At 40.5% G+C, this 20265-nt stretch overlaps 1 pseudogene; it reads left to right on the forward strand.

Moving 5' to 3' along the window:
* Nucleotides 1–20265, forward strand: part of LOC122738668 — a 178262-nt pseudogene that overhangs the window by 85548 nt on the left and 72449 nt on the right.

Below are 20265 nucleotides of genomic sequence, written 5' to 3' on the forward strand. Positions count from 1 at the left end.
AAACTCAACCAAAGGACAGACACACCTAAAGAAATAAGTGGCACTGGATGGGAACTGAGCTAACTCCAGGACTACCACCCTCCATTTGAGTCTCCCTCACCCCTGGGGAGATAAGATTAGGTGTGGCTGCTGCCTTTTTGGCTTGAAGGGGAGAGAAACGACTTGAGAGATCCAGAGACGCCCCTCACCCAACTTCCTTCAGCCACCACCAGTGGGGGATGGTCTTCCCCCAATAAGGGAACTTTCTACAGTCAAATGATCACCTCATCGGACCACCATCAGTCTATAAAAGTTTCTGCCTGTCTCCTGGTCGAGGACATAGGTATCTCAGAGCCATGCCTCTGTGCCATGCCTTCTCCCCATGAGAAGTCCAAGGATTCCTCTCTTGGTTTCCTTTCCCTAGAACCTAAATAAACTATTATTTTACTTTAATTGGATTTGTGTGCAAGAGGGTGTAATTCTTTAAAGAGGAATTCCTAAGGACCCCTACCCCAGACCCCCACTCAATTTTCCCCATAGCATTACATTTTTTGTTTTTTAAAATTATTTGCTACTACTGTACTTTATAAATAAATTGATTGCTGTAAGCATTTATTATTAATTAATATTGTATATCATTAAAGTGTTGACCACGTCTCCCTAATTTCTCATAGTTTCAGGCCTTCATACCTACATAGTCCTAAGAGGAAGAGCTCCCACCAAGAGAAAGAATTCTGAGCCAAGGGATCGGGTAAAGAGAGTGCCCCTTGAGTGTTCAAGGGTTTTATCCTCTTTTGATAGAGGTGGGTCATTATACATTGATCAAAACTTATTGGTTAGCATCATTCAATTCCATTCATTGGTTGACATGACTTGAGGGTGGTCTAAGTTAAAATGAACTCTACTGATGACATAAGGGAAGAGTATACAAAAGACCCTTACTGACAGTCAAAGGCGAAGTCCAGTATCTAGGTGTGGTTTGAGCCCCTCAGTTCACTGAGTTAGGCAAAAGAATCAACCTCCATTTCTTTTGTTCCCTTGGGTTTGTTCTGGGCAAGAGTTGAATTTTCTGGAGTGAGGGAGGGAAGGAGGAAGAAAGGACTGAAACTGATCTCTGGGTCCCCCCAAGAAATCCATTATTAATAATTATCTTCTTACAATTTACAGTTTGATTCCTCTATGTTCTCTATGATCCAGTGACCCTGGTTTCCTTGCTCTTCCTAGAACACAATATTCCATCTCTCAACTCAGGGTATTTCCCCTAGCTTTCCCTCATACCCGGGACTCTTTCCCTCCTCATCTCCAACCTCTTGTTTTCCTTTAAATCTCAGGTAAAATTCTACCTTCTGAAAGAAGTCTCTCCTGGTCTTTTTTAATTTTAGCACCTTCCCCTTGAGATCATCTACAATTTATTCTGTATATAGCTTGTTTGTACATAGTGGTTTGCATGTGGTCTTCCCCATTTCTATGAGCTCCTTGAGAACAGAGAGTGTCTTTTACCTTTGTTTGTATCCCCAGTGCTAGCATGGAGCCTGGCACATGGAAGATACTTTAATAATGTTTGTTGACTTGCCTTTACCATCTTAGCTATGTGCTAATTGTGTCAACTGGCTGACTATTAAAAGTAAACACATGTTGCTGAGAGGTGGGGGTTCACAAGCTCTAATTTTAGGAGTGGTTACTTGCCAGGTTACCCCTAGAGCCTGGGAGTAGTATCTGACATCTAAGGATCAAACCCCTGAGTCCAAGCTCAATTTGAAGAAGTTGCCCAGTGTGAAGCTAGCTATATTTGGGGATCCAACAAGTTATAACATAGTTATAAGTTCTGAGGCTGTAAGGAAAAATTTTAGAAAGGGTCCACTTACTCCTTATGAATTAAAGAGAGACGGACCTCTAATGCCACACACATAGAACTTGGCTGATATTTTTGTATGCCCACAGGGAGAAAAAAGGCAGTAAACCATCTCTTTGTTATGGTTTCAGAGAGCTCTTTCCATAGTCTTCCCTTTGCAGGCTGGAAAAGTTCATATGAATGGAAGCCTTCAAAGAGCTGACTAACTGAACTTCAATAAGGGTGATACTTTCTCTGTGTTTATAAGATTTTGCTAAAGTGGGTGACATGGAGGTGCAATGATTTATACAGAGTTTGTGTTGTCAGGAAAAATCCTTTTGGTAAGTGAGTAAGTGGTTGGGGACTACACTGGCTCCCAGAGCATTTCTCTTGAGGGCCCTCCAGCCTCTAGGCCCCAGCCTTGCAAGTATGGCTTGAACAGGAGCTACTATACTTCTGCAATACAGCCCTAACTACCTTTACTATTCACCCTTTCTAACGTTTCACCCTAGTTACTTCTAGAAAAACTTTCCCAACCACTCCAACTCACTAATCTCCAAGACTTTTCTCTTGCTTTTCACTTGAATGTCTGCCTGATTCATCTGCCTCTTAGGACAGATATTATCATGGCATGACTCTACATGCTATCTGGAGCAATGCCCAACCACAAATAATTATTAATGTATAGTAAGAAAGGAAAGGAATTCCTATGTCCAGGTTATTTAATAGCTGTCTGGTGTTGTACAATAAATACACCATAGACATTCAGTGATACTGTTTCAGGTCCTTCTCAAAAAAAAAAAAAAGCATCCCTCCCACACTCCTTTCCTTGATCTGGCCTCCTTCATTAGTCACCAATGAGAAGTCATGGGAGCTAAAATCCCATCTCAAAAAAACCCAAAAAACCCCCCACAAAAAACCAGAAATGATAAGGAAGTTGAGGGCCCTTGTCTGTGAAAGCTGACCAGTGAGGAATATCTTGGAGTCTCTGAGAAGTAGAGAAAGCTAACCAGATGTTCACTTAAGAAATAGAATTCTTGATTTAGACTATAATCAGAACTTGTCCTCACTTCCTCACATACCACAAGCTTTGCTGACTTGTAATGGGGATATCAGACCTTAAAGGAACCTTGCACCAGAGCTTCCCAGAGTGCTTTGCCAACAGATCTGATTTCAATTCAGCCTATGAACAGTTTACACAAGGCTTCCACAGAATTTGACCACCTCTCCGAGGGGGCTGAGCAAATTCCCATGATGCCAAATGATCAGGCATTGGTCAGGGCTTGGGGGGAAGGAAAAGGGTACAAGCCATCATTGTTAATTCTAGGACAAATCCCTCCCCATACACCAACGGACAAATGCTTAAATGTCTTTTGGGTTCATTCTGTTCTAAGTATCTAATAAACACCTGCTAACATGGCATAGTGGATCCAGTGCTGGACTTGGTGTTGGGAAAACCTGGGTTCAAATTCTGCTTCAGACACTAATTAACAGTGGGATCTTAGGCAAGTTACTTATACCCTCTGAGACTTGGTTTCTTCCTCTGTAAAATTAGGACGATAATAACAGCATTTACTTCAGGGATCAGATGTGATAATTATGTAAAGTACTTTAAACTTTAAAAAGCCTCTGTAAATGTAAGCTGTTAGTGTTCCTAAAATCTGAGAAGGTACTCTTACTCAAACTACCCACCTTTACTCAGCCAGAGATAAGTCCTGTCACCCCTGTTCTAACCACTAGATGGCATTGACTTCCAGTTGTTAAACCTTCAGCCAGAACCCACCCACCCCTTCCACCCCCTCCAAAAAAATTTTTTTTTTTTTGGGGGAAAAAAGTTCCTCCTTCTAAGTGAGATAAAGATCTGTGTGGGGTTTCTTATAGAACCTGGCTCTGTCTGCTCAGACTTAGAAATAATTTCCAACCTTGTCATCTTACACATAAGGAAACTGAGTCTCAGAGAGGTTCAGCCCAATGTCCCAGCATTAGTAGAACCAGAATTTGAACCCTAGGCTTTTTTAATATCTTCCCCTGCCCCTTCCCCTCCCTCCCCCTTATAAGTAATGGCCTATAGTGTGGCAACTGTGACATCAGCAACTGCTCCAGGGGATGAGTCGCTTGCTTTATTTTTTTAATACCTTAGAACTAGACTTAGAACTAGAAAACACTTTAAGGGGTCAGCTAGTCCAACCCTGTCAGGGCTTTTTGTTTTGTTTTGCTTTTTTTTGCAAAACTAGGGCCCAGTGAACTTAAGTGATTTGCTCAATTCATTTGCTCATTCAGATAATACTATAAGCATTGGAAAGAGTTCAGACTTGGGTCTTCTGATTCCAAACCTTTCCAATCTAATAATGGCAATATTTAATCCCTCCCTTTCTGGGCTAGGAATTATTTTTGAATGATGGTAATGATGGGCACAGTGGATAAAGGGTTGGGCCTGGAGTCAGGAACACCTAAGTTCAAATCTAGCCTCAGACTTGTACTAGCTGTGTGACCCTGGGCAAGTCACTTAACCCCAACTGCCCAGAAAAAAAAAAAAGAGCTGGAGAAGGCAATGATAAACCACTCCAGTACCTTTGCCAAGAAAACCCCAAATGGGGTCATGAAGAGTTGGACATGACAGAAATGATTGAACAACAAAGGGATGAGAGGTGGGAGATGAGAAGGGAAACAGAGGATGATTTGTAAAGGAGAAATTAATACGGGTAGGGGTGATGGTACCAACTAGAATTTTAGAGCTGATAGAGCTAAAGTTTACAGAACTTCAGAGCTGGAAGTCACCACAGACACTGCATCTTCACAATATAACCATCAAGTGGTCATCCAGCCTTTGCTTGAAGCCCTCCAGTAAAGAGAACCTGCTATATATATCTCCAGGCTTTTTATTCCACTTTGGGTCAGCTCTAATTATTCTCTTGATTTCAACTCCTACTAGCCATTTCCTGTCCTTTTACTCTGTTTACTTTGTCCTTTCCAGTCCAGAGATTATCCTCCACATTAGAAAAAATAATCAGAGATGCACAAAATATTGAGACAGACCAGCTAGAACACATGCCCTTGGCAGGACATCGCCCAAAACTATCCCAGTCTTCCACTTCCTTAAAGTTCTCTAGAAAAATGGTTTTCACTTTTATCTTTTTTTTTTAAAGGCAATTTGAGGTTAAGTAAATAACCCAGGGTCCCACAGATAATAAGTGCCTGGGGCAGGATTTGAACTCAGGTCCTCCTGACTTCATAGCCAATGCTCTATCTACTGTACTACCTAGCTGTCCCAGAGGTGTAAAAGTCCCCAAAGTCATAAACAGAACTGGGTTAGAAGAGGAATGGGACTCCTGGCAGTAGGGAAGAGAGCTAGTTATGGATTCAAGAGAAAGCTAGCCCTGTCAATCAAGAATGGAACTACAGAAAGGAGGATGTCCTAGGAACCCAGTTGAGCCATCCACCTATTAGAGATGTGCTCAGGTAGAGTTTGTAAGAAATTTGCAAAGAAAGGACTTTCATGCCCTTGTATTACTAGGAGTTGTGAGTTACCTTTATATCCTACACACACACACACACACACACACACACACACACACACACACACACACACATCCTACACATATGCCTCACTACCATTGTACTCCAACTTTGGCCGGGGGGGGGGGGGGAGGGTGGTTGTTTTTGTTTGTTTTTTGGTTTTTTTGCAGGGCAATGAGGGTTAGGGTTAGGGACTTGCCCAGGGTCACACAGCTAGTAAGTGTCATTTATCTGAGGTCGGATTTGAACTCAGGTCCTCCTGAATGCAGGGCCGGTGCTTTATCCACTGCGCCATCTAGCTGCCCCGTTTGTTTTGTTTTTGCAGGGCAATGAAGGTTAAATGACTTGCCCAAGGTCACACAGCTTGTAGGTGTCAAGTATCCGAGGCCAGAGTTGAACTCAAGCCCTCCTGAATCCTGGGCTGGTGCTTTATCCACTGTGCCACCTAACTGCCCCTTGTATTCTAACTTTGTGTCCACTCTTTTCACAGACACTGTGTGTATTTCTGGGAAAGTGTATCCCAAGATTATAAGGAGAATATTTTATAGTCACTTTTACTACTAAGCTTACTAAAAGTTTTTGCTAAGAGTTAACTGTAACTAATGCCTGATAGTTAATGAGAAGTACATTGGTGGGAGCTTCTGAGCTATAGTTTTAGGAGTATGGGCCCCATAAGGTATATACCCTTTGATCTCAAAGCAGTAGCTATTCTTTTAAGGAAATAACCAATATAGGGGAAAATAAGGTCTTTAATCACTTGTGGTATCTCCGTATTCCAAAGCAAGAAGCTAGGAATCCCCAAAGATGGAAACTGAGGACAGGGTTTTTATGGGGTAACAGAACAAAAGGGAACCTAAAGACTTGACACTTACTAGCTGTGTGACCCTGGGTAAGTCACTTAACCCTCATTGCCCCCCCCACCCCAAAAAGAAAAAGAGTCTGAAATTGGCAAAGACCTGTCAGCCCCAGGCAATTCACCTGCCTGGGTAGGGGGACTGGGTGGGGATCAGTCAGTTCTCAGTAAATTTGTAGTTATCAATGTAATACATATCTTATAAAGGAAAAAAAAGATTATTCAAGCAACCATGTTTACTCCAATACTAAAAGGTTGATGACTTCAGTGATATGCACCAACCTTTAATATCTTAATAGATCATCTTCATGAGTTGTTGGGGTAAAAAAAAAAAAACACTTGGTGATGAACCTCTCAGCACTTAGCTAGGCTTGTCCACTGACTATGAATATGTAATCCATCACTGGGATTGACTTCCATTTTAATAGAACCTGCCCCAGAGCTATCACTCTGTAGGTAGAATCTTTAAGAACTCAAGGCCTTGGGGGCAGCTAGGAGGCACAGTGGATACAGCACAGGCCCTGGATTCAGGAGAACCTGAGTTCAAATCCAGCCTCAGACACTTGACACTTACTGGCTATGTGACTCTGGGCAAGTCACTTAACCCTCATTGCCCTGCCAAAAAAAAAAAAAAAAGAACTCAGGGCCTCTTCCTGGCCATGAGAAGACATTTGAAAAGGACTTTACTAGAGGATCATTATCTTAAATATTGATGTTAAAATTTTAGGAATACAAAATAAAAATATACACAGGCGTCATCTTTTTATCCTCACCTCCTAATATAATGCTTTTGAATTGAGTTTAGTATTTAACTGAGTCAAATATAAACACTTACCTATCTGTGGATGTGGAGGAACTGATCAGTCCCCTTAATATATCCATCTGATATGCAACAAGAGGAAGTTCAAGGAAAGATGAAATCTAAAGGTGGGGGGGGGGCAGTGAGGAGGATGGTATTCATGAATTCTGAATCCTGCTATAAGATTCAGCACTATGTAGGCAGAGCTCCACTTGAAGCTGGAGAAACTGAGACTCTAAGAATGCAAGTGATTTTTATCCCCAAACCTATTCTTTTGAGACATAGCCCAACCTTCTTTCCAGCTTTGGATAGTGGAAAGAGCTTTGGCTTTGGAGTTAGAAAGTTTAAATCCTGGCTCTCCTACTTGCTCCCGATGTAATTTTTTTTTTTAAGTGAGGCATTTGGGGTTAAGTGACTTGCCCAGGGTCACACAGCTAGTAAATGTTAAGTGTCTGAGGCTGGATTTGAACTCAGGTCCTCCTGACTCCAGGGCCGGTGCTCTATCCACTGCGCCACCTAGCTGCCCCCCGATGTAATTTTGAGTGAGTAGCTTTTATTTTCTAGGCCTCAATTTCTTCATCTACATACTGAGAGGGTTGGACTAGACCAGCACTGCAGGCTTTCCAGTTCTTAATTCCTACATTCCTTTTCTCCTAAGAAATACTGTCCTCTCTCCAAGTCCGTGAAACCCACATCAGCCCTGTACACGTCTCACTTGGGAAAAATGTGTCTGGTACTCAGTAACCACATCCAGACAGACATTCCTGTCTTTCAGCAAAAGAAGTCTTCATACCTAAGGCCTCTACTGGGGCTACTTTCTTAGTGGTCTGAATGCAATAATGGTGCTGGCCAGGAGATGGAGACTTGCCTTTTCTCTCCCAGACTGAAGAAGAAAAGGTAAAGAAAGAAGGTTGGGGAGCTGGTATAGCCAACTGACTTCTCAAAGGGAGGAGAGCATGGAAAACAGAGATACATCTTGGGGCAGTCATCACTGAAAATACACATTGCCAAGGCCTCCAATTCAGGCCAGTCTCTCTACAAATCCAAGGTAATTGGCACTTCTGCAGTTGGTATATTTATCTCAGTTTCAGACATCCCTTAAACAGTGACACACCCACCACTTACAGACCTGTGTCCACTTTACTTGGGGCTTGAGGGATGTATATTGACTGTCAATCAGATGATTTCTCCTGATTCCAAAATATAACCTGGGGCTTAACCAATTGAGTAGGACAGTACAGGAGAAGCAGTATGATGAAATGAAAGAAACCTAAATTTAGTACCCAAAGATCAGAGTTCAAATCCCAGGTCTGCCATTTACTTATGTGACTGAGGTCTAACTATTTAACTTCTCTGGATTTCAATGTCTTCATCTATTTTTAAAAAGTGGTGGATTTGGGACTAAATCAGAACTTCTTAACTTAGAATCCTTTGGATCTCTCTTTGTGGGGAAGGGTCTGTGAGTAGATTTCAGAATGGTCCATGAATTTAGATGGGGGAAAAATTATATCTTTATTTTCACTAATCTTTGGTTTCATTGTAATCCTGTGTTTTTTGTTTTATGCATTTAAAAACTTTATTCTGACAAGGGATCTGTTGTTACTGTCAGTTTTCAGTATGTATGATTCTTAGTGATCCCATTTGGGATTTTCTTGGGAAAGGTACTGGAGTGATTTGCCATTCACTTCTCCAGCTTATTTTACAGATGTAGAAACTGAGGCAAACAGGGTTAAGGGATCCATAGGCTTCAGCACACTGACAATAGAGTCCTTGAAACAAAAAAGGAACTAGATAAGGCTCCTTTTTCCTCAAATGGCTATGAATTATGTATAGAGACAGTGTGATGTAGTAGAAAGAACATGAGACTTGAGTTCAGGAAATACTGAATCCCAGCTCCAACATTTATTAGCCATGTGACCCTGGACAAATCACATAATTTTTCTAAGACTCAGTACCTCATCAGTAAAATGGGGTAATAATTGAGTGCTTCATAGTGTTCTTGTGTGAAGTGTTTTATAAACATTAAAGCAAAATATAAATTAAATATGAGTTGTTATTATTCAGGACTTGAGCCAAGCCCTATAAGAGACTTGGATCCCAAACTTTATGAGATATCATTAAGTTCTCATAAAAACTTGCATTAACCAAGTGATAATAACATTTAACTTTTATCCTACTCGGATAAAAAGCCCCATGCATTTTATGGACTCATGATAAATGTTAGGAGTCACCAGTTGCACACATGGGAATCACAGACCTGATAAGATACTCCAATGTCAAGATCTTTTGCCATGGAAGACCATCTATAACTATTTCCTGAAACAACAAAAGCAGTAATACTATCGGCCATTTCTGACTTCAAGGTCAGGACATGGTCCTTAAGGATTTGAAAAAGTATTAGAAGTACCAACTCTTCCTGGCTCAAGAGAGCTAATTGTTAAACTTTTAGTGAGGGCATTTACATCTCAGGAATTGGCAAATGCTACAAATCAGAGTTGATTTCTTATTTTGTTAATTGTCTAGATTTAAGGTGATGGTGAAAATGTTAATAAGGCAAATTAAATTTAAAAGTATGTCCTGAGTACATTTTTTCCCCTAGAGAGCTGGTTGTTAAACATTTACTAGCACATTCCAGAGTGACCTTAGTCATCAAATTGCCCATGTGATACTGGCAAACAGTAGTGCAGTTATACATGCTAATCATTACATGGAAAGTAGGTTTTCTTCAACGTTTAATTATATTCCAATTCATCATCCCCAAATCCCATTCTTTATACTTCTTTGGGACAAGGAAGTTTTGAAAATATTGCAATAATGATTATTAAGGGAAATTAATTATTAAATCAAGATCTTACTTTAAAAGCAACCAGTAATAATGCTCTATTACTCTATTGTCAACACCAGACAACAGTCATTGCAATCCTTCATCATGTCTGGGAAAATATAGCTTATTGTAATTCTTTCTGCCATGTTAGTTTGGACACTGCCCAGGAAGCATTTTAAATGAGTAAGTTAACTCTTTTTCTGTAGTGAGAACCCCTAACTAGAGAGTTGCCTAGGGGGCTGTTCATGTCTAAAAAAACTTGCTAAGCACTCATGCTACCAGCTTGTATTATTAGTGATCTGGAGCATTCTCTGCTCTTTCAGGCTCATTTTATAGCAAACAAAGGACATATTTACCAAGTGTTTCTGAGAACTAAGTACGTAATGTAGGGAAGGACTCAATACATTAGCAAAATTAGACATTTAATGGGTTTGAAAAGGGTACATTGAACATAAAAATGTAAATTATGTCAACTTCAATAAGAGTTTCACTATAACAGGGAGTCAACCCACCTCTCTGGTTTCCTTTTTGTCCTAAGGAGTACTTCCCTGTTTTCAAATCTATGAAAGCCACAGAGGCCCTACAGACACCTCCCTTAAGGGAAAATGTGACTAGTTCTTCACTTAGGGAAAATATGTTTATGTTACTGACTCTAAGGATCTGAAATTTCTTCAGTGTGGCTACTCACTCCCTCCACCCATGGAGGTTATAACCTCTCTACACTTTAGGAGACCATGAGTTTCTATGACTGAAAAAAAATCTGTTGGCCAACTTTGATGAGTTTCTTTAAATTTAGCTAGGCTAGTCCTCAGTCAATTGCTAACATATATTAAAAGATTGCCTACTTGATAGAACTTGGCAGAGTTTGTGCTTCACTGCTAGAACTCATTTGTTTGGGGTTTTGTTGTTGTTGTTTTGGGAAGCATTTGGGGTTAAATGACTTGCCCAGGGTCACACAGTACCTGAGGCCATATTTGAACTCAGGTCCTCCTGACTCCAGGGCTGGAGCTCTCTGCACTATGCCACCTAGCTGCCCCCACTGGAATAACTGTCAAGAATCCAACATCACTTCTATTCCATGATGATACATTCATGGTGATATCCCAACATATTCCACAAATATTTATTTCTATATTGAAGTTGACTGTTTTTCACCTTTTAAAAAAAGTTTAATTGATGTACTTTTTTTAACCATCACTTTCACTTCCCATTAACCGCTTCATTCCTCTCAATAGAACTGTCCTCAATCAGCAGAGTGGGTCTCAGAGAGGCGGTTTCTCCAAGGTAGGAAGTTGGTTCAAGAGGAGGCAAAGTGTGGAGAATGGGTCAAGCAGAGTGAAGTGAGCATGATTGGGGCCCCTCAAGAAATAATAATCTGGCCAAAAAACATCCAAATAACACCATAGGAAAATTCCCAGAGCAGCAAAACTTACAGAAGAATGTGCTGAAATCATCTTCTAACCAAGAACGGCTTAGAAGGTCAGAAGGAGGGAGCTGCTGTGCTAATACGGGAGTCGAGCCCAACCCCAGAATCAAACTGACACAGATCCAGTCCCAGGAAGGCCTCACCAGAGAAGCAGACCCCCAGAACCTCTGAATCAGCTGAAGCACCAGTGTCATCTGGAACTAAGCTCACAGTCTGGTGACTGAGCTGATCCCTGGGTAGCGGGGAGACTACAGGGATCTATGCTGGTGCTAAGGCAGAACTTGGATTTTACACCCCTGCTGAGAACCAGGAGGTTGGTTTGAGTAGCAGAGGCCCAGGTGGGGCTCAGGCTCATCAGATCTAACAACCACAACACACAAAGCTGGTTGATTAGCTGGGGTCATCTAAGGACCAGGGAACAGGCCAGGTGAGTGAAGAACCTGATTTTCCTTAAATCATACCACCTGGGACTTCTTAAGCTTGGGATGCTGCAGCCTGGAAACAGTGCCCCACTTTAAGGAACTAAAAGTCAAGTAAAAGAAAGCAAGATGAGCTGACAGAGAAAGGTGAAGACCATAGAAAGTTTCTTCAGTAACTAGGAAGACCAAGGGGCACCCTCAGAGGAAGATGTCAGCATCAGGGTCCCTATATCTAAAGCTTCCAAGAAAAATATGAATTGGTCTCAGAACATAGAGGAGCTCAAAAAGGACTTTGAAGATAAAGTTAGAGAGGTAGAGGAAAAAATGGAAAGAGAAATGAGGGTGATGCAGGAAAGACATGAGAAAAAAGTCAACAGCTTGAAAAGTCAAATTGGCCAAATGGAAAAGGAGGTACAAAAGCTCTCTGATGAAAATAATTGCCTAAGAATGAGGACTGAACAAATGGAAGCCAGTGACTTTATGAGAAACCAAGACACAATAAAGCAAATCCAAATGAATAAAAAAATAGAGGGCAATGTGAAATATCTTCTGGGAAAAACTGCTGACCTGGAAAATAGGTCTAGGAGAGATCATTTGAAAATGATTGGTCTACCTGAAAACCATGATCAAGGAAAGAGCTTAGACACCATCTTCCAAGATATTCTCAGGGGAAATTGCCCTGAAATTCTAGAAGGAGCAGCTAAAATAGAAATTGAAAGAATCCACCGATCACCTCCAGAAAGAGATCCCAAAAGGAAAACTCCTGGGAATATTATAGCCAAATTCCAGAGTTCTCAGGTCAAGGAGAAAATATTGCAAGCTGCCAAAAAGAAAGAATTCAAGTACTATGGAGCCCCAGTCAGGATAGCACAAGATCTAACAGCTTAGGGCATGGAATATGATATTCCAAAGGAAATGGAATTACAACCAAGAATCACCTACCCAGCAACACTCAGCATAATCTTTCAGTGGAAAAAATGGGACTTTAATGAAAAAGAAGACTTTCAGATATTTGTGATGAAAAGACCTGAACTGAATGGCAAATTTGACTTTCAAACACAAAACCCTAGAGGACCATAAAAAAATTGGAGCTGGGGGACATACCTGGGGTCGTACAGTGGGTGACTGTCTTGTGTCTGAGGCCAGGTTTTGGCTGGGATCCCCTTGGGTCCAGGGGTGATGATTTGTCCACTGTGTCACTTAGCTAGGTGATGACATCTTTAGGGTTAAATTGAGGGGTGAAGTGAATTCACTGGGGGAGGGGGAAGGGCAGAAGTGAAATCCTACATGAAAGTAACAGGAAAAGGCTTATGGAGTGGGGGAAGAGATGGGAGAGGAGCAATGCAGTAAATGAATTTTACACTCATCAGAAAAGACTCAAAGACCTTAAACTCATCAGAGCTGCCTCAAGGAGGGACTAACAGACACACCCAACCAGGTGGAGTAATCTATTTAATCTGGGCAGTAAATGAGCCTAACACTCATCAGAATTGGCTCAGGGCAGCTAGGTGGAGCAGTGGATAGAACACCGGCCCTGGAGTCAGGAGTACCTGAGTTCAAATCTGGCCTCAGACACTTAACACTTACTAGCTGTGTGACTGTGGGCAGGTCACTTAACCCCAATTGCCTCACTAAAAAAAAAAAAAAAAAAGAATTGGCTCAAAGACCTCAATCTCATTAGAATTGGCTCAAGGAGGGAATAATGTACACACTCAGTTGGGTTGAGTAATCTCTCTAACCCTGCAGGAAAATAGATGGGGAAAGGGATAAAGAGAGAGGGGCAAAAGAAGGAAGGGCAGAGTGGGGGAGAGGACAGACAGAAGCAAATCCCTTTTGAAGAGTGATAGGATAAAAGAAGATGGATAATAGAATAAATATCATGGGGAAGGGACTAGGATGGAAGGGAAACAGTTAACAATAGTAATCATGAAAAAGAGAAAAGGGGGAAAAATTGTACAAAAAATATAGCAACTCTTGGTGGAGGCTAAGAATTGAGAATCAAGGGAATGTCCATCAATTGAGGAATGATGGGAAAAGCTGTGTTATATGATTATAGTGGAATGGTCTTGTGCTACAGGAAATGACAAACAGGATGATCCCCAAAACACCTGGAAAGACTAATGAACATCGATGTATAGTAAAGTGAGCAGAGCTGGGAGGACATTGTGCGTAGTGACAGCAGTATTGTTCAATGAGCAATTGTGAATGACTTAACTACTCTCAACAGTGCAATGATCTAAGACAATCCCAAGGAACTAATGAGGAAGCTTACTATGCACCCCCATAGAAAGAACTGATAAAAAGAACACTTGTGGATTGTACATATATAACCTGATTGCGATCTTGTGGAGGGGGTAGGAAAGGGAGGGAGGGAGGGAGAAAAATTTGGAACTCTAAATCTTATGAAAATGAATGTTGAAAACTACCCTTACCTGTAACTGGAAAATAAAATAAATGTTTGTTCCAAAAAAAAAATAGAACTGTCCTTTGTAACAAATAAATATCATCATGAAGAACAAACCAATGCAATAGCCATGACTGAAAACACATGTCTCATTCCACAAATATAGTCTAAATCTAGCATTTTCCTGCTGAGAAGTGAAAAGCATGCTTCACCATCAGTCTTCTGAAATCACGATTAGTTAGTGCATTGATAGAGTTCTGAAGTCTTTCACTATTGTTTTCCTTTACATTATTGGAGTCATATAAATTGTTTTCCTGGTTCTACTTTCTTCACTTTGTATCAGTTCACATAAGACTTAACAAATTTCTCTGAATTTTTTATATTTATTTCTTATGATGCAATTATATTTCATTATTTTAATAATAACAAATGTCACAATTTGTTCAGCCATTTCCTAAGCAATGGATACTTGATTTGTTTACAGTTCTTTATTACTACAAAATGTGCTACAACAAATATTTTTGTATTTATGTGAACTTTGTGTGTTCAACTTCCCTGGGGTATATGCCTACCAATGTACATCTTAATCTCTTTTTAAAGTAGAATTCCAAATTGTTTTCCAGAATAATACCAATTAATAGTTCTACCAACAATACATTAGTATATCTGTGCTGTAATCTCTATTATCTTTTTTTCTTTTATCATATTTGCCAATCTGATAAACTTGAGTTGTTTTAATAATCATTTCTCTTGTTATTAGTGATTTGGAGCATTCCTTCACATGACCGATGATGGCTTGAATTTCTTATTTTGAAAACTGCTTGTTCATATCCTTGACCATTTGTTTTTTGGAGAATGGCTCTTTTTCTTATCTAGTTATATCAGTTTTCAAATTTCTTTTTAAAAAAATTTGGAAATTTCTTTTGAATTTAAATATAAAAGGACCAAAAAAAGAGAGAACATTTCTAAGTACACAGCACTACACAAAAAGAGGATTCAATATGAAACCATAAATTTCCATTTCACATTATTTACTTTTTGTTTAAACTGTATGATAAATACTACATATCATTTTCAAAGCTACCCTGCTTTGGGGAAGCTAGGTGGCGCAGTGGATAGAGCACTGGCCCTGGAGTCAGGAGGACCTGAGTTCAAATATGACCTCAGATACTTAACACTTACTACCTGTGTGAACCTGGGCAAGTCACTTAACCCCAATTGCCTCACCAAAAAAAAAGAAACAAACAAACAAACAAAAAAGCTACCCTGCTTTTCTGTGCTTCCTTCTAGGTTTTCTTTTGTTCTATGCTGTGTAGTTTATTTTTTTTTCTCCTCCCCTCTCCCCAAACCAATTTTCTGTATTTCTTGAAGATGATACCTTTTTCAGAGACATTTGAAGCGAAATGTTCCCTAATTAGCCACTTCTTTTCTGGCTGCACCGATTTTGTCTGTACAAAAGGTTTACAGTTTGTGTCATAAACCTTGCTCATTTTATCTTCAATTATCAAATCTACTTCTTGTTTGGTAAAGAATTTTTCTAAGTCATAATTGTACAAGGTATTTCTTTCCATTCTCCTCTCAGGTTTCTTTAAAAAATGATGTAACCTTAATTATATACCCATTTGGATTTTATAGTGATATGTGGTATAAGATGTCGGTTTAAACATAATTTGTGCCAGACCACTTTCCAGTTTTTCCAGCAATTTTTGTCCTTAGCCTAATAATTGGTGTTCTTGGGTTAATGGAATACTAGGCTACTATATTCAATTGCTTCTGAGCTTTGCTTACCTAATCTCTTCCTTTCTTGATTATTTATTTTGGATTATCAGACTGAAAAATTTTATAAGGAAACAACTGTCTAATCTACAAATGATAATTTCTTGTCATGAGTAATATTGTGCAATGAGCCCTCAGTACATATCTGTTAAAGATAATGTCAGTAACTTTAACAGTAATAGTAGCACAATTAATATTTTGAACCTGGCCTATGAGCAAAAAACACAATGAAAAGGACAGAAGCTTTGGTGAACTCTTGGGGAGTCATAGATGTGGTCAACTCTATCCCTCCTTCCCCCACCCTCATATATTTTTTATTACAACAGGAATTTTGTAGCTTAAATCTCTACTCCGACAGCTCTACTTCTATTTCTGATCCTTGGGATCTTTGGCAATATGAAGGAACCCTGTTATCAACCTGATCAGATCTTTTAGTTTAAGTTTACTTGGATCTGAATCCAGCCCCTCAGTCCCAATGATCACTCTCATCACTAGGCCCTATTGGCAAGAAGATAGCCATTATTCTTCATTAATTTTTTTTTGGGGGGGGGAGGGATGCAGTGTCTCCCCATCTCACCCTGGCAAATGCAGTGTCTAGTCAGGGGCCCAAACCACTGCTGATTGATAGTGAAGCTCTTCTGTTTCTGACTTGAGTCAGTTCCACAGTCTTTATACAGCCTAATGGCTGACTGACCCTTAGGGCTTACTATATTGGTATTTGATTTCTGGGAGACAGCAGCTGAGTTGGAGCCTAACTGTAGCTTAAAACTCCACAGCTCAAGAGATTCAACAGTTTCAGCCTCCCTTAGCAGCTGGGATTACAGATTTGCAGCTGCAAAACAACAACAACAACAACAACAACAACAACAACAACAACAACAAACAACCTTCACCTTCCCAAAATCTTCATATAGCCAGCTTCATGATTATTTACTAAGTCTTGGGAACTTACCCTACTGCTCACCACATTCCTTAGGTCCTTGTCATACCCTGATCTTTCAAAACCAAAGAATCAAGATGACTTTCCAAATATCACTTGGGGGAGGGTGTTCAAATCCTAATCCTTCTCTCCCCTACAATCTCATTTTATTTTATTTTTGGTTTTTGGTTTTTTATTTTTGGTGAGGCAGTTGGGGTTAAGTGACTTGCCCAGGGTCACACAGGAGTAAGTGTCAAGTGTCTGAGGCTGGTTTGAACTCAGGTCCTCCTGAATCCAGGGCCAGTGCTCTATCCACTGCACCACCTAGCTGCCCCTCTGAATCTCATTTTAGCAGAATTTCAGCTGCTGTATTCCACCTCCTTCCACACTTATCCCAATCTCTCCAGATTTGGGAGAAATGTTATTCCCAAAGTCAGGAAGAGAGAGAAGTGGCCTGACTTATTTTGCAGAACACTTAAGAAGGGAATAATTAATGTCTATATCCATTCAAAGAGAAGTCTGAATGCCCCAATTTGCCACAGTATCACTGCTTGCAAATCAAATGCTATATATCCTCCTGGGAAGGATAAAAAGGCTTTGAGGAGACAATAGTCAGTTATGGAAACCTTTATTAGCAACAACAATAACACAAAAGGTATAATCTCTGGCATTTACCAGGCAATGAGCTCTTTAAATGCAAACAGGAACTTGTATATCTGAACCAAGTTGCCAAAATCTTTACAAAAAGAAAAAAATGCAATGGGCTGACTAGAATGGAAAACTATGATCTAGAGCAAAACTGTGGGTCCAGACCCCATATGGGGTCACATAACTGAATATGAGCATCCAGAAAAACTTGGCAGTAAATGTTTGATTGGCATACCTGTTTTGTATACCTATATACCTGGGGTCACATAAAAATTTCTCCAGTGAAAAGGGGTTGTGAGTGGAAAAAGTTTAAGAAGTCCTGATCTAGAACAGGTGTTCCTATTCATCTAAACCAGAGCTCCTTAAACTCTTTCTACTTGTGACCATTGTTGCCACATTTTTCTTGACTCCCATATTCAGTTATAACAAACCCACAGTTTAAGAAGCTTTGATCTAGAGATGGAGCCCTCTTTCTCTCAGTGTAGCACCAATGGAGTCTGTTACAAGCAGACATAGTCATGGACAATACCTGGTCCAGGGAATGGAACTAGGGTTTCAGGAGAAACAATGAAACCTGCCTCAATGCCTGTCATGCTGACCGGAGGTGGTGGACTCTAGGTATAGAGTAAGGCATACATTCAGATACAGGGATAGTGAGTTAATTTGTTTTGTTTCTTTGCTAAAAGGGAGGATTGGGGGAGAAGTAGGGAATAGTAGAAATAAAAAGGAAAGTTGTGTATGTTTTCTTAAAGAACATTAACAAAACTTAAAAAACAAAACATCATAAAATGTCATCAGAGGCCCAAAAACAACAGGGCAAGGGAAACTGGCCCAGTACAGATTTCACTCTGATCTGTATGCCTGGGTGCCAGTTTGTCTATGTGCTGATATAGAAGGGTTTGTGGGAGAGAACCTGTCATACTTTTTTGTCGAGTCCAAGCGGGGCAGACAGGGTCAACTGCATTGCTTAAGAAGGCTTAAGTGCCTGTTGGAAACACAGGCCTTGTTAACTTGTCACCATATGAAAGAAGACATTTTCACAGGCACTGATAGCTAAAGGAGAAAGTGTTCTTTGCACAGAGACCATAAATCCTTTATGACCAAGGTCACAATGTCAACATGGGTGCCCCCACTTCTAATCATTTCCACGGTAACCTGCTATCTATCCTTGATCTTTCTCTCACATTCACCACATGTCAAGTTATGCTAATCTCTTGCTTGGTGGGGGCCTGTTTGACTGGGGCTGTAAAATCACAACATCTCAACAGTTTCCAGAGAGATGAGGTCTTTTGCATCTTCATTTCTTCACTTCAGTCTGTGGTAAAGAAGAAACTGTGGGAGTAACTGGATCCTACCCCAGCCCAGCATATGGGTGACGCAGTAACGTGAGCCATCTTTCATTCTCCTGGTTCTTTCAACTGGGAAGTCCTCTGGGTCATATAACTTGTCTTATGGCATGATTTGAAGGGATTTGGAGGGATTTCGGGAAGAGCTCCCAGAAGTCACTGCCTTTTTTCTGCCATCTTGGCTCCGCCTTCAGGGTCATATAACTTTTAAGTATCTGAGGCTGGGTTTGAACTCATGGAGGTGAGTCATCCTGATTCCAAGGCCAGTGTTTTATCCACTGCACCACCTAACTCTTGTCAATTCCTCTCTGAGGCTGAAGAACTGAGGTGGAGAGGATACAAACAGAAAGAAATTGTTCCTTTGAAGACTACAGGCAGAATGAGACCCTCATGGGGCTGAGATCAGGGCTAGCGCCTGACCTCTAGGGTTTGAACTAATGAACAGGGAGATAGAAATGTAGTAGAGGGAAAGGTGAAAAAATACTGGTTCTTGGATTTCCTCTATTAAAGAATTAAAACTCACACATGTCCTGATTATAGATAAAAGCAAGGTTTTTATCCAACACAAGGGGATATGGCTGGGAGGAAAGTCTAAAACTTTAACCTCTCTGAATCAGATGAAGGATAATACTTTTATAAGGGTAGATGGGGTGACCAACTGAAAATGGAAAGTTCACTTTTGGGTTGGGGTGGGAAAAACCTGGATGCTTGTCATATTCCTGAGAGTTGAAGGGGATTTTTTTGAAATGATGATCCTGACCTTTGGGGTTATCTCTGTCTCCTAGGTCTGGTCAGGTAGTAGCCATGCCTAATTGACTTTACTACTATAGAAGTTTATCTCCCCTTACTTCTTCTTCTTCTTCTTTTTTTTTTGTGAGGCAATTGGGGTTAAGTGACTTGCCCAGGGTCATACAGCTAGTAAGTGTTAAGTGTCTGAGGCCGAATTTGAACTCAGGTCCTCCTGACTCCAGGGCCAGTGCTCTATCCACTGTGCCACCTAGCTGCCCCTCCCCTTACTTCTTAGGTATGTCTGTCCTGATATCTAGTTGGTCAAGCTTGATTCCTCCATATGTCTGTCTTGTTATCTGGTCATCTTTGGTTTTGCTTCTCACAGGAGAAACTTCTGATTTCTCCTAAGCCCCATGTCAATACCAAATGGGAATGAATTAAACTTTGGAAAACTTGAAATGTGATTACAAAGTTTGGGGCTCTCCTTTGGATATTTCTAGGATACCCTACTTTGTATGGATAGCCTATGGCTGGGTTTCTGTCTTAGCTGACTCAAACCTACTACATAATCCACCTTCCCCCCCCCATTTTTTTCTCTTCCCTGGATCTGTTTCTTTTTATATTTCTGTGAGAGAAGAGAAAAGGTGCTAGGGCTGCCCATGGTAGTGGAACAAAAAAGAGGAGGATATAATAACAGGTAAGATCAGAGATTTGGAGCTGGAAGAGACCTTGAAGGCCATCTAGTCAACTGTCTCATTTTACAGTAAAGGAAACTGAGGCCCAGGGAAGTTGTCAT

The sequence above is a fragment of the Dromiciops gliroides genome, chromosome 2 (genome assembly GCF_019393635.1).
Source record: "Dromiciops gliroides isolate mDroGli1 chromosome 2, mDroGli1.pri, whole genome shotgun sequence".
Taxonomy (NCBI): domain Eukaryota; kingdom Metazoa; phylum Chordata; class Mammalia; order Microbiotheria; family Microbiotheriidae; genus Dromiciops; species Dromiciops gliroides.